At 35.9% G+C, this 12,790-nt stretch overlaps 1 protein-coding gene across 6 annotated transcripts in view; it reads left to right on the plus strand.

The window, feature by feature from the left end:
• Phtf2 (putative homeodomain transcription factor 2) overlaps positions 1-12,790 on the plus strand; it is a 103,968-nt gene that overhangs the window by 38,035 nt on the left and 53,143 nt on the right. The gene's annotated exons all lie outside the window — the stretch shown is intronic.

The following is a 12,790-nucleotide window of genomic DNA, read 5'->3' on the forward strand; positions in this document are numbered from 1 at the left end:
ACCTTATTCTATTAAAGATACATTACATGCCGTCAAATGTACCTGTTTCATAAATGTACAGTTCAGTAATTCTTAGTAAATTTATATAGTTACACAGCTATCACCACAATGTCATTTCAGAACATATTCATCACTTTGAAAAGAAACCTCATATCCACTTACAGTCATTCCTCATTTCCAGCATCATATACCCACTGATCTATCCTGTTATCTGTATAGATTGGATTCTTTTGTATATTTCATGTAACATAGGAAATAGTAAATACCATATGAGTGATATAGCATGTGGTCTTAGCATGATTTTTTTGAGTTTCATCCATGTTTGTAGCACATGTGAGTACTTCATACATTTTTATTACTGAATAGAATATCATTGTAGAGGTGATTTTATTTATCCATTTATAATTGATGGGCATTTAGATCATTTCTATTTTTTTTAATATGGCTGATACAAATATTTGTATATGAATCCATATATAGACATGTTTTAATTTCTGTTTGGTAGTTTACTGTGAATTTACCAAGTCATAACTGCCAACTTGTTTTCAACAGTTCCTGGTATTAATTTAATAGCTGTTAATTTTAATTGATTATTTTGGATTTTATGATTTTAGTTTGAATTTCCTATTGCTTTGGAAATCCTGGAGATATTTAAACTGGCAAACTCTAATTTTCCACTGTATAGTTTTCTGAATATTTTGGCTGTATCCTGTGAGGTCTGGGAAATAAAGTCTTTGAATTGTGATTTAAAATTTAGTTCTTTTGAGGTAAAAACAAAAAAGGAATTGCTGAGGATGTGACTCGGTTGCAGAGTATTTGACTAGCCATGGGTTTGATCTTTAAAACAACAATTTTAAAATAAAACTTCTGTTTGTCACACAAGCAATAATCCTTCCTAATTGATTGGTGCATACTGACCCTTTTCCTATTTTAGCTCTGAATTAGTTGGATTATTGATTCTTTTTTGGTCTTGATGTCACCAATTACTGAATGCTATTCCAAATTCGTTGAAGAAGATAATGGATTCTTCACTAAAATATCAACACATTCATAAGTCAAAAATTGTAAGAATTGTTGGATAATACTAAATTTTATGAATTTATCCTTAAAAGCTTTGTCATTGCAGAATGTGGTAGGTTTTAAATTGTAAGAAGAACTTTTAGTTCTATTAGGTTTAAATAGAACATTTAATGTTTACTCTGGATAAAGTGGTTAGATTTAAAGTTAGGTTAAGTAGAAAAGCAGATGTTAAATTGTCTTTGCTAAGGTGACTTATTGAGAGAGGTTATTAACCAGGCAGCACCTGATTAATAAATCCCCTGAGTGCATATTGCTGTGAACCAACAAGTTGGTAAGTAAACAGTCATTGTAAATTATGCAGCATGGTGTTGGTTTGCATTAACAGCAATGTTCTCATTAAAGTTGGGCTAGGAAAAAACACACTCTATTCTGCTTCTACTTTTCACAACATGTGTAAACTGTGCCAGTAGCTGACAGCCAAGACTTAAGAAGGAAAGGCAAACCAAAGCCATGTTAGACTCCTCAGCAGTAGAATTCTCTTTGAGCTTTGTTGTTAATGTTGATTTTATTCCTATTTGCCATCAGTTTCTTAGGTTTCTCCTGTTTAATCCGACATTTGTGATATAGAGGAATCTGATTAGGTCAGCTTGAATCAGATGTCTCTGTCTTTGAGTCATTGTTAGGTGGTGAGGGTAATAGATCAAATAACAGAGACTTGGTGAAGTCCTTCTCAGAAGATAGCAGGACTTTAGTTCTTTATGCTTAGTATTGGTTTAGTGACTTAAGTATAGAGAAGTATTGAATCAACTAAGTATATGCTTTTAATCTTTAAATTCAAGATTTAATTCATTGACTCTTTGAATACTAAAGAATGGAGTCTTTTCACTTGGGAGTTATTGAGAGAAATCTCAACATATCTAGTGAGTGTTGTTACCTTCGAGAGTAATCTTTTAATTCTTTTGAGGATTGCAAGGGACCAGCCGGGAGGAGTCAGATGAAGCAATTTATGGCTGCTTATATTTTTTATGGCCAACTCTTGTTTGTTGCTACCAAGGCCAAAGAGTTCTCCTTGGCTTCTCCCAGAACTTGGAGTTCTCCCAGTTCTTCCATGAAGCTACTTACCAGCTTCCCTTCCTTCTATACTTTACTTCCTTGTGTGAACCATCAAATTATTTCCTTCACCACGTAATACAATTTTGGTTAGTTACCCTTCTACCGCAGGAATCCTTGGCAGAATGTTCTTGTTTTCTAAAGGATTGCTATATTTTAGTATTTTGGTTCTTCAGTTTATTTTTTCTTATATCATATGATCTAGTAATATGTATATATATGTGTATATGTGTGTATCCATGTGCCTTTTTATAATATCATCATTTTGGCAGTTGTGTTATATTTTAAAATATAATTTCTTACCCAAAAAGTTTTCTATATCTTATTTTCATCATGAGGCATTATTAAATTAAGTTTGAGGAGTGGCTGCTGCTTTTCATGGCTTACCCATCTACTCACAGTACTTTTCCATGAGAAAATGTGTCCAAAACCACTTAACTTAGACTAAGCTGACAATCAGTTGCTTCTTGAGGCTATTAATTTCCATTTTCTCTTGATTTTTAAAGTGCTGCTTTGCTATAATTATAAAAGTGCTACATTTCTGTCACAGGAGAAATAGAAAATATACATAAGTAGAAGGCAAATTTAAATCATACATTGCCTCAATGTTAACATTGTGACTTTTACCCAGCAAAATTAGGGTATTTTATTTTTCAATGTCACATTTGGTTTTTTTTTTTTTTTTTTTTTTTTTTGCCAGTCCTGGGCCTTGGACTCAGGGCCTGAGCACTGTCCCTGGCTTCCTTTTGCTCAAGGCTAGCACTCTGCCACTTGAGCCACAGCGCCACTTCTGGCCGTTTTCTGTATATGTGGTGCTGGGGAATCGAACCCAGGGCCTCATGTATACAAGGCAAGCTCTCTTGCCACTAGGCCATATCCCCAGCCCCTCAAAGTCACATTTGAATGCAACATAAACTATATCACTCAGTGGCCTTTATAATGATAATAATATTCTGTTGTGTGGATGTGATAAAATTATTAAACCATTCCTCTAGTAGCATTATAAATTATTGAACTAATCTTTTACTTTTCAAGATAGAGGTTTCTGAGTAACCAGAGGAACATTTTTCAAACTTTTTGAAATTCAGTCTCCATGTTTCATCAGCTTCTTACCTCAGCTGCCATTTCCCATCTTGTATGCAGATACTTCATTCTATTCAAGGCTCTTTAATTTTCTTGTGCTGTAGTACCCTACATCAGGATATACAAGTAGATGTTCTCCTTATCCTGCTACCACTTTGACGTGCTCTTCTGGCTCAACTCTCCTTATGGATCCTTTGCTTCCTTCCCAAGCATTGACTTCCATCATTTGACAAGGTTCTTGAGATCCCACTTTTGGACTGATATCTACCATACCTGACCATCCACTTGGGTTATGTTTTTTCCACTGTGAATCTAACACCTTACTTTTGTGCTCATGTGTCTCTGGCTTATTTAAAGTCTTTAGCACTGATTGTTTAGTAGTACTGGGGAAAGGGAAAGGAAGCCATGAAAATTAAATGATTGAGCTAGTCAGTGGTTTAGCACCATGCATGCATATTGTAGATGCAGAATGTGAGTGAATGTTTAAGTTCCACTCCTTATCTTGGACTGTTGAATCTAATGGTAAAAGAAAAATACACAAATAAGTACATGACTGCTTCTAATACCAACTCAACTGTATCTCTCTACCCCTAGTATCATGAATCATTCGTTCAACCAGTTGGTTGTTATTATTTTATTGTCTCCCATCCTCCAAATTCCCAAACTTCCAAATCTTTTCTAAGGATTTTGCCTACTATTTAGATGAGGCCAAGATTATATGACATTAATTAGTTTTAATTATAATGAATGCAATCTTTGATAATTAGCTAGATTTTAATTTTTTAAGTCTCAAAACTATTTTTATTGTTCTTAAAGTTTTCCAATGGATGTACTACTTGTATTTTTTATAGAACAAAGACCAAATTTTGGCCCTAGTAGCTAGATTTTAGTATCTCTAGATAACTTCAGTGTTTTGATTCCAAATTCCAGAGACTGGCTAGGTAGACATTTTAAAGTTGATCTTTTAAAATCTGTTTACTTTCTTGAAAGTAAGAATTTAATCTTTCTGATGCATTTTTATTTGTATTTTAGCCACCAGCTTTACTTTTCTGTAGTAACACTTTAGTTACGGTATGATCCTGATCATGGTTGGGAGCAGGAGAATCTATATCAGCTGCAATAAAGGCACTTGAAAGATTATAATTAATAATATTCATTTTGTGATTTAAACTTCTTTATGTAGTTAGGATATTTTATATTTGGACACTTATCCGCTTATGGAGCACCCATATAACACTAGAATTATAAGAAATATTTTCAAGATTGGGTTAAGATATATCTATAGATTTTGTGTCATATTTTTCAGGCTTTTAAGGAAAAATTGGTTCAGAAGACTTAGGAGATAAAAACAATTTAAGATTTGTTATGCATTCAAAAGTTACATGCTCATGACATTTTCTTTTTGTCTGACATCATTATTCCTGGTTTATATTATAATTAATTATATTATAATTAAAATGATTCAGCTTCCTTATTTGATCATTAAAATCACCTGAGTATCTGACTTCTACAAACCTTAACTTCTTTTTTTAAAATTATATATATATATATTTTTGTTTGTTTGTTTGTTTGTTTTTTTGGCCTGGGCCTTGGACTCAGGGCCTGAGCACTGTCCCTGGCTTCTTTTTTGCTCAAGGCTAGCACTCTGCCACTTGAGCCACAGCGCCGCTTCTGGCCGTTTTCTGTATATGTGGTGCTGGGGAATCGAACCTAGGGCCTCGTGTATCCGAGGCAGGCACTCTTGCCACTAGGCTATATCCCCAGCCCTATATTTTTAATTTTATTGTAAAGATGGTAAAATAGAGGGGTTACAGTTAACTAAGTCAGGTGATAAGTAAATTTCCTTTTGAACTTCTCCCTAATTCTCTCTGTTTTTTCCCTCCTGACTCTCTTCTCCCCCCCCCCCAGTTGTCTAGTTCATTTCCAACATAGTGTCTAGTGTGTTTCCCTGCTGAATTGTTTTACCCTTTGTCCCACCATTTCTGTGTTTCTTCCCCTTCCCCTCCCCAAATGATATAAACTTACTAGACAAAGAGTACAGGAATAAAAAACAGTGACAGAAGGGAATAGAAAAAAGGAAAGAAAAAAAGAGAACTGTAAACAGTGCAATAAAAATCCTCTTGTTTCCATTTCTTAGAGTTCATTTTGATAAGTATCATTTTATATGGTCATATGCACATAGCTATTGAGTCATTGCAATCCTCTCCTAAACCTTGACTTCTTTTAGGGGGAAGTGTGTACATATGTTTCAGAAATAGTGAACAAAATATTAATTAAAACAGAACATTGAAGAAAAAAGAAGGGAATTTAAGTAAAGCAGTGGACTTGATAAAGATAGTAGATTAGGAATGAAATGAGGCCTCTTAGGAAGCAGATATAAGACTTGAGACATTCCTAGATGTTTAATAGTCAAATTTGTTACAGAGGCAGTAGGTATGAGCAAAAAAAGAAAACCTATTTTATACTACAAAACATTGAGACCTTTCCTTTGGAATTAAAAGTTTTGGGTTTTTTTTCCCCCTTTATTGTCAAAGTGAAGTACAGAGGAGTTACAGTTTCATATGTAAGGCATTGAGTACATTTCTTGTTCAACTTGTTACTTCCTCCCTCATTTTTCCCCCGCTTCTCCCCTCCCAGGGTTTTTTTTTTGTTTGTTTGTTGTTTTGGTTAAAACAATGTCTACTAATTCTGGATAGAGAGTTATCTGAGGGTTATCAATTCCAGTAGTTTTGAGCGTGCTCCTGTTTCTTCTATATTTTTTTGCAATATGAATAGATGCATTGGGAGTAATTTTGGAAGTCCACGAGGATAACCCAAATTTGTGGGATTATAGTTTTCTTTTATTGACCATTAATATTTTATTATCACAGCCATTTGTTTCCTTAGTAATATAACATTGGTGTCTTAGCCCTTTAATTTTCTGCTTATAATTATTATAATTATGATTATTATTAGTAGTATTGTTATTGTCACAAGTCATGAGGCTTGAACTCAGGCCGATGTGCATTCCCTGAGCTTTTGTGCCCAATAGCACTCTACCACTTCAAAGTGTAGATGATTGGGGTTTTTTTGTTGTTGTTGTTGTTTTTTGTTTTTGGTAGAGCTCCTTTTTTTTTTTTTTCTGGTGGTGGTGGTGGTGGTTGATTAGGATAAGAGTCTCAGAGACTTTCCTGCCTTGGCTGGCTTTGAACTTTGATTCTCAGGTCTTAGCCTCTGAGTAGCTAAGATTACAGGTATGAGCCACCAGCACCTGCCTATTTCATTAAAATTTTAAGTAGATACTATGGCACACATTTTAAGTACATATAAGCCATACATCTTAGGTAATGGTGGAAGTGCCCTGAAAATTCAGGCCTCTTGCATAGTCCAGGGTCTTTTCTACACCTGCTAGCACATATTAAATAAGGCATTAGAGGCATAACTCAAGAAGTTAAAGTGGGAGGATCAAGAGGTTGAAACTAGGGCTGGGAATGTGGAATAGTGGCAAGAGTGCTTGCCTCCTTTACATGAAGCCTTGTGTTTGATTCCCCAGCACCACATATACAGAAAACGGCCAGAAGTGGCGCTGTGGCTCAAGTGGCAGAGTGCTAGCCTTGAGCAAAAAGAAGCCAGGGACAGTGCTCAGGCCCTGAGTCTAAGCCCAGGACTGGCAAAAAAAAAAAAAAAAGGTTGAAACTAGTTTGGGCTATATAGCAAGCCTCTGTCTCAAAAACAAAACTGAACTGTTGACTAAGGCAGGGGAAAAGAGGTTAAAAGAATAGCACTCCAGATAATGACAAACAGTGTTTTCTGATTAATGTCATTTATTTTTATAAAAGACTCAAAGATAAAAGTAATCATTTGGTTATACAGCTGTTAAAATATGGAACTTTCACATTAGGTATACACACAGCCTACCCTTTGCTTATTGTGAGTTATGGTAGATGGCACATACTAAAAAAAAAAGTTACAAGAGATATGGTATTAATATGTATTTCAAGATAGAAATGCTTATTACCAAATTGAGGTATGTGTTTTCCCCTTTGTTATTGTTTTCTTTGTTTTCTCTTTTCTTTCCCAGCCCTAATCTTTCTGTCTTCCTTTCCCTAAGGAAAATTATCTCAGGATTCTTTAATTTCACCTGTTTCCTTGGGTATATTCTTACACTAGTTTTAAGAGACACACTCTTTCTTTCAAACAGTAGATTACATTTGTCCTGGTACATAATGAATTGTCTTTTGATATTTGTCAAGTGGGTCAAGCTAGGAAGGATTTAGGTACTATATAATTTTTGTAAAACATTAGGTATATTTGAGAATTAAAAGCTTGTATTTAAAGTTGTTTTTTAATGAAATTAAAAAATAACATTAAGCATAATTGTGGTTGGAAAAATAAGGTGTTTAACATGCGGTATTTTTAGTTTATGTTCATTATTAAAGAAATTAGGTACTTAAAACATGTTTGCAAATCTGGGTCTTCATTTGCTAATGTCTTTTTGTGAACTGTTAAATCTTTTATCTAAGCACTTAATCTAATTAAACTATTGATAGCTACCTCTTTTGAAGCTAGACACCTTTTCTTTCACCCTGGATACCTGAGCTACTGCTCTTTTGAGTGTGATGACCTGAAGAGTAATTCAATCTCCTAGAAGTAGCTTTTCAAATTGCTTTTCTAGGATACTTCTTTACTTCTTTTCTAGAATTCGTAAGTTGTTCCTGTTTTCCATTTAGTCATCTAATTATCTAGATTTTTTTACATCTGAACTTCTAATACTATCATATTCATTGCAGATTATTTTCTTAGGAGCCAGGCTGGCCTCAGCAGATATCTGGATAAAGGCAGTCTTTTTCTCTAGTTAGTGATCCTCGTCTTTTTTTCCATCTCCTTCCTTCACCTCCTACTTTGTGCTCCCATCTTCTCTACCTGAATTTTAATCACGGTATATTGAAAGATATAAAGTTAGGTTTATGGTAGGAGGAGGCAAATGATTTTCTTTCTTTCTTTTTCTTTTCTTTTTTTTGACCAGTCCTGGGGCTTGGACTCAGGGCCTGAGCACTGTCCCTGGCTTCTTTTTGCTCAAGGCTAGCACTCTGCTACTTGAGCCACAGCGCCACTTCTGGCCATTTTCTGTGTATATGGTGCTGGGGAATCGAACCCAGGGCCTCATGTATATGAGGCAGGCACTCTTGCCACTAGGCCATATCCCCAGCCCCAGGCAAATGATTTTCTATCGTTACTGTTTAATGATGGTACTGTGGAACATATTTCAGGTTTTTTTTTTTTAATAAAAAATGAGTCTGGCAGACTGCTGGACTTTTTGAAGTCAAACCTGAGTTAGAATCCTGGTTTATGAATGTGATAGATATATACGGGGGTGTGTGTGTAGTGAGAAAGATGATATAGCATCAGTCAATATAAACAGCAAGGACAAATGTTATTCTCTACCAAATTTCTCAGATATTTTTCATCTATCCTTTTAAATATCTGCTGTATATATATGTGTGTGTGTATATATATATACACACATACTGTATAATGTAGTATATTAGCTATGTTAGTTTTACATTTATATTTTGCTCATTTTTCCTTCTATAACAATCTGTGATCCTTAGATCTTAGCCTCCTGAGTTGCTAGGATTATATATAAGCCACTGGCACCCAGCTCAGATATATCTTATAACTTCATTTTTCTTAGGGTAACAGTTGACTGCAGCACTCTAGGAGGGCTAATGTTCATAGGAATTGGGAAGTAGAGTTTGTATTGAAAACTGTTTAAAATTGTCCTTGCTATTAGATTCTGTAATGTTGCCAGACTTGTTGAAGGTGCAGGATGAATTTGTTGAGGGCCAAATACTTGGTCATGTAGAATGGGCTGACTCTAGGTCATCTCTGATTAGGTAATAGTACAGGTAGAGCCTTACTATATTCAAACATCTCTGAAAATAACACAAGCACATTGGTAAAATCACTTACTATAACAAGACACCGGAGAATGAACCTCACATTCTATACATGTACATATCAATTAACTACAAAAAATGAATTTGGTTTTCAGAGTCTTCTCTTACAGTATGAATGTGATGTTTTTTTTTCCTTGATACAATCACTTATGAAAAATATAATTGAGTATCTACAAATTTATTAATATATTAATTTCTCTGATATTTCTAAGAAGCTAACAACATTATTTGAGTATATATCCTATTCTTTTCTTTTCTCTCCAGTACTGAGGATGAACCTAGGGCATTGTGCTTGCTAGGCAAGGTACCTTAGCAATAGAGCTATGCCCTCAACCTAAAATGTAGGTGCTTTTCTAAATACCTAGACACTGGAGGCATTAGAGGAAGGCAAAGGATGTTGATAAAATTTGAAAGTAGGACTAGAAATGTAGCTTAGTCGTAGAGTGCTTGCCTAGCATGACTGAAGCCCTGGGTTCAATTTCTCAGTACCACATACACAGAAAAAGCCAAAAGAGGCACTGTGGCTCAAGTGGTAGAGTACTAGCCTTGAGCAAAAGAAGCTCAGGGAGAATGTCAGGACCTGAGTTCAGCCCTAGGACTGGCATTAAAAAGAAAGTAGCCAAAATATTACATAATTTAAAAATTGGTTTGGGGCAGGGTTGATCTCTTGTTCTTTATAATTCTACAAGCACTTGGATTACAGGTGCGTACCACCACTTTGGCTCATAATATTACATCTTCTTTTCTCATTGATGACATATAATCTGATTAAATAATTCCAGTTTTATTAGATAAATTATAATACTGAACTTCTTTTAATTTTTTGTATGGCATTAAGAAAATTTTGGTGGTTTTCTTCCTGAATTTTCGCACAGAATTGTTATTAAGTTTGGCCTGTAGTTTCTGTGTATCAGAAATACACAAGTACAAAAAAACAACAAAACAAAAAAGCCCCAACAGCAGCTGACAAGTATATATGACTTAGTTAACTCTGAGAAGTATTTGTTTCAGTGGTAAAATAGAAAGTAGAAAACTGTTGTAGGGAGTACAGCGGATTCCATCTTGATTAGGGAACATAGTAGGAAATGTTGGGGGAGTTGAGCTGACTCCATCTTGATTATTAGGTCAACCTGACCCCAAAATTCTGCTTCTGTAAATAAATGGCTTGTTTAACTTGTTTGTTGCTTGCTCTACTCCCTGCATCAGCCCCCTACATCTGTGCTATGCTTTTACCTTTGCAAACCCCAATTTGAGGACTGCTTGGGGCACAGTGTTAGCTCCCGAGTCTACACTGTGGCCCTGGCTGGCCAGCCCGCTTTTCACGGTCACAGTGGCAGCTCTCGAGTCTGCACTGTGTCCCTGGCCGGTCAGCCCACTTTTCACTGTTGTAATTTCAGCTCCTGAGTCTGTGCTGCATCCCTGGCCAGTCAGTTTGCTTTTTGCTTCCCCGGTAAATCCATCTTTTTGCTTGAGACTGTCTCTGAGTGGTGGACTCTTGGAGGAATGTGGAATCTCCTTCCTCGAACCATGTAACAAAAACCTGTCAATTAAAAAAAATTGGCTATTACAACTTTTTACAGACTTTTCTTAATCCATGAGTATAAGACTTGAGAAAATGGTACAATAGTTCTAGTTCTTCTCTTCCTCAGTCTAAATATCACTTCTTTTCTTGCTGTGATGAGAAAACAGGAATTGTCTCTTTCTGGGAAAGTGCTTGTCCCCAACTACAGGTGTGATTTTACTGTCTTGCTAGTCAACTTGGAATAAAATGAAGTTTTAGGCTAGAAAGGGCCTTTAGAATTCCCTTACTGTTTTCATAGCATCCTGCCACTGTGCTCATTTCATATTGCCTCTAATGATTCAATCTTAGTTCACTTAAATTTAAGGATAGTTTTATCAATGACCTATCTACCACTAAGCAGAGCCTTGAACATTTTCTGAAATTCCTGAATTCAGGTTAAAAGTACCCTCAATTTTCTCTTAATAAAGCAGTCTATTTTATTTATATCACTTAAGGGTCTATTTTCACATATCTCTATCTATATGTCTATATCTATATGTATGTATAGATACACGTGTGCGCACGTGTGTGTGTGTGTGTATGTGGTACTGATCCTGGGACTTGAAATAAGACCCTGGGCACTTTCTCTGAGCTTTCTTGTTCAAAGCTAGCACTCTTGGGCTGGGAATATGGCCTAGTGGCAAGAGTGCTTGCCTCGTATACATGAAGCCCTGGGTTCGATTCCCCAGCACCACATATATAGAAAACAGCCAGAAGTGGCGCTGTGGCTCAAGCGGCAGAGTGCTAGCCTTGAGCAAAAAGAAGTCAGGGACAGTGCTCAGGCCCTGAGTCCAAGGCCCAGGACTGGCAAAAAAAAAAAAAACAAAACACAAAAAAAACCACATCAAAGCTAGCACTCTACTACTTAAGCCACAGCTCTACTTCCAGTGTTTTTGGTGGTTAATTGGAGATAAGAATCTCATGGATGAACCATTATCCTCAGATCTCAGCCTCCTAGTGGTAAGGATTAGAGGTGTGAACCATCTATGCCTGACTCTGGGAATATATTTAAAACAAGAAAAGTCTCTTGCAAAGGAGAATTAATGTTTCTCCCTAAATAGTTAATCTCTTATAATTGAAAATAGTACTTAGCTAGTTTTATCTTTTTAAACAAAAGATCTCATAAGGCCTTCTATTACAGTGAAAGTTATCCTTACTGACAGTGTGTGTATGAATCTATAATTCTGTACTATGTATTTTTTCTTTAAAGAAAAATCCACAAAGGATTTAACATTTGGCAGATTTTTCCAAAATATGTGATATACCGTAACAGTTGTGTTTATACAAACTAAAGGATTCTGTATAGCAGTGTGTTTAAAATATCACAGTATTTTAAAAGGCTTCTTTTTTTTTCCATTATAGGGATTTAAATTCAGGGCTTGTGCTTGCTAGGGAAGTGATCTACCACTTAAGTTATGGAGCCTTCTCTCCTCTTAATTTATTTTTTAGGTTTTTTTTCAGATAGGGTCTCACTTTAATTATTTTTGCCTGAGATAGTCTTCAATTGCATACCCCTTACCTATACTCCTGTGTAGCTGCAATTATGGATGTATACCACAGCTTGTTTGTTGAGTTGGAGGCAGTTGTCTTAATTATACCATTTGCCCAGTCTAGTCCTGAACTATGATCCTTCCCACCTCTCTTCCCTGAGTAGCTGAAATTGCAGGTATGAGTTGTCACCCCTAGCTAGAAGGGTTTGTGTGTGTACATGTATGCACGTGTGTGCACGCACGTACATGTGCACCTGTGCTGGTCCTGGGGCTTGAACTCAGGGTGAAGGTACTATCCCTGAGCTTTTTGTGCTCATGGCTAGTGCTCTGTCACTTGAGCCACAGCTCTACTTCAGACTTTTTCGTGGCTAACTGAAGATAAGAGTCTTATGGACTTTCCTGTCTGAGCTGGCTTGAAACCATGATTCTTAGATCTCAGCCTGCTGAATATCTAGAATTACAAGTGTGAGCCATTTGTGCCTAGCAGACAGAGGGATTTTTAAAACATATTTTTGATTCAGTAACTGGCTTGAAGTCCGAATCTGCACTTACAGCAAGGCTATTCTAATATTGGTGATCCTTAAACC

Source organism: Perognathus longimembris, chromosome 2 (genome assembly GCF_023159225.1).
Source record: "Perognathus longimembris pacificus isolate PPM17 chromosome 2, ASM2315922v1, whole genome shotgun sequence".
Taxonomy (NCBI): domain Eukaryota; kingdom Metazoa; phylum Chordata; class Mammalia; order Rodentia; family Heteromyidae; genus Perognathus; species Perognathus longimembris.